The 2,128-nt window shown below is 48.0% G+C and overlaps 3 non-coding genes across 3 annotated transcripts; all 3 read right to left on the reverse strand.

Moving 5' to 3' along the window:
• Window positions 1-1,135: 1,135 nt before the first annotated feature.
• trnC lies at window positions 1,136-1,205 on the reverse strand. The gene has a single exon. It is a non-coding gene; the product is annotated as a tRNA-Cys (tRNA).
• Window positions 1,206-1,310: 105 nt separating this feature from the next.
• Window positions 1,311-1,385, reverse strand: trnP. Its single transcript has one exon. It is a non-coding gene; the product is annotated as a tRNA-Pro (tRNA).
• Window positions 1,386-1,456: 71 nt separating this feature from the next.
• On the reverse strand, window positions 1,457-1,528 carry trnE. Its single transcript has one exon. It is a non-coding gene; the product is annotated as a tRNA-Glu (tRNA).
• Between the last annotated feature and the right edge of the window lie 600 nt (window positions 1,529-2,128).

The following is a 2,128-nucleotide window of genomic DNA, read 5'->3' on the forward strand; positions in this document are numbered from 1 at the left end:
TTACCTGATGGTTACCCAAACCCCGTAGCTCTTCAATGAAAGAGTTCCACCTTTCGCAGCGAGCTGTTCCGAAGTTGCGCCTGAGCACGGTGAAATGCCTCTTACGGTCATCAATATCGTGCTCCCAGTCGTCATGGAGAGCCAACTGGAGAGCACGCTTGACATCCTCTGCATCCTCGAGAGTTATGCCAAATTGATGCAAGAGGATGTGGGCTTTGCGTATCATGGCGGCCTCCTCATTCTCGCAGGCCATCATAATCCTTTCGATCTCCGCAGAGATGCGGGCGTGCTCTTGCGCCCTAGCCTCCCTTTCCCCAGCTGGTTGATCTAGGGGATTCTGCTGTTGAGCTGCTGGGGCAGCGGTGGGTTGGGGGGCGGGAAAGGCATTGGATGGCCCAGCCTGTTCCCTCTGAATCGGTTGATTGACCGACGAGCTACGCCCGGAACTGGCCGAATCTTCCAGCATGTCCGAAGTATACGTAAACCACTGAGAAGAGGCCTCAGTTTGGTGATTCACTACCTCCCCAGACGAACCGGAAAAAACATACCATATAATGGGCTCCAACAGGGGCAAAGCCTGACCACCCAGTAGGTGGATGACTTCGATCCGTAGCAAAGATATTACTACGGCGATGAAAAAGACCAAGAAGATCTTGAGAATCCCCCTCAGTGGTCCTTTCAAACGAAAGGAAGAAATGTGAAATACAAATAGGAAGCCCACCAGTGCGAAGAATGAAACGCACGTAGTGGTCAGAATAGCGCTTCCTTCTGATCCTACAAAACGCTGTGCTAATTCCATACGAATTAATACTGAGAAGCATGTGCCCATCACTCCAGCAATGGCACCGAAAATGAAATAGAGAGTCCCTATATCCTTGTGGTTTGTGGAGAACAGCCATCGAACCAGATTTTTCATAAATTTGAGATTTTTTCGTTTTTTTCCTTATCAGAGAGGGGCCCCCTAGGGGGTGTTTAGTAACTCGAGCATTTCTTGTTTACTCGAACAGCAAAGGAGAGGTGCTTTAGCAACTCGACTGCAAGGAGAGGTGCTTTAGCAACTCGACTGAAAAGGCGTTCCTCGGAGTGACTCGAGCACTTGTTGCGAGAGGTGCTTTAGCAACTCGACTGAAAGGAGAGGCCAAGGACGGGGTCGAACCGTCATTCCAGGATTTGCAGTCCGATACATTGCCATTATGTTACCTAGCCAAACCCGCCACCTCATGTGCCAAAGTCAAACGGTTGTTCTTTCTTCCCTCTTTTTGATATATATATGCTGTGGCGGGCGGAGCGGCATAGCGAAAAAAAAGACATCAAGGTGACAGGATTCGAACCTATGGCCCTCTGTACCCAAAACAGATGCGCTGACCAGACTGCGCTACACCTCGTCTCACTCCCCGAAGCATATAGATCCACCCGATCAATGAACACTAACTGAAAGCGGCCGAGAATGAGTAGATATCCCCTACGGGAATCGAACCCGTGTCTTCGACATGAAAAGACGATGTCCGAACCACTAGACGAAAGGGACAAAAAAAAAAAGCCATTCTTCATATACCTCAGCTCCGAGAATAGAAGTGAATCTTTTCTTTCTATACGAAATTCAAGATTCTGTTTGTGTTCCGTGAACTCAATAACCACTTATTTGAAATGCTATAGCGGGTGCAGTTGAATTGGGACCTAAGATGGGGCATGGAAGCTCTTCTAAAAGATTATCGAGACGCACGCATAGAATAGGTAGAAAGAATCAAATAAGGCTTTTCAGGTTGCAGAATGGCCTCTCTGGTCGATCCGTTGAATAAACAAAAGCTACTACTCAATGGCTGGTTAAGATCTTATTGGTAGAATTCTTCGGATTTCTTTGGTCCTAGCACTCGAAACGAGACAAGTACGTGTGTACATAGGACGCGAGATGAATCACAAGGAGCGAAGCCTGCTTGACCAACGGGAGAAGCCAACTCCTGTTCCTCCTTACAGGCTGTTTTCCACCATATAATAAATGAGAGCTAGCCGATTCGGATTCTGCTTGAGCTACCTTCTCTTTTAAGTTAAGGTCGGAGAGCAGCAATGAGTGCATACCCCTACCTACGCCCTAAACTGAGCAAGATAGCTTCCATTGAGAGAGATCGAG

The sequence above is a fragment of the mitochondrial genome of Raphanus sativus (genome assembly GCF_000801105.2).
Source record: "Raphanus sativus mitochondrion, complete genome".
NCBI classification, from domain to species: Eukaryota; Viridiplantae; Streptophyta; class Magnoliopsida; order Brassicales; family Brassicaceae; genus Raphanus; species Raphanus sativus.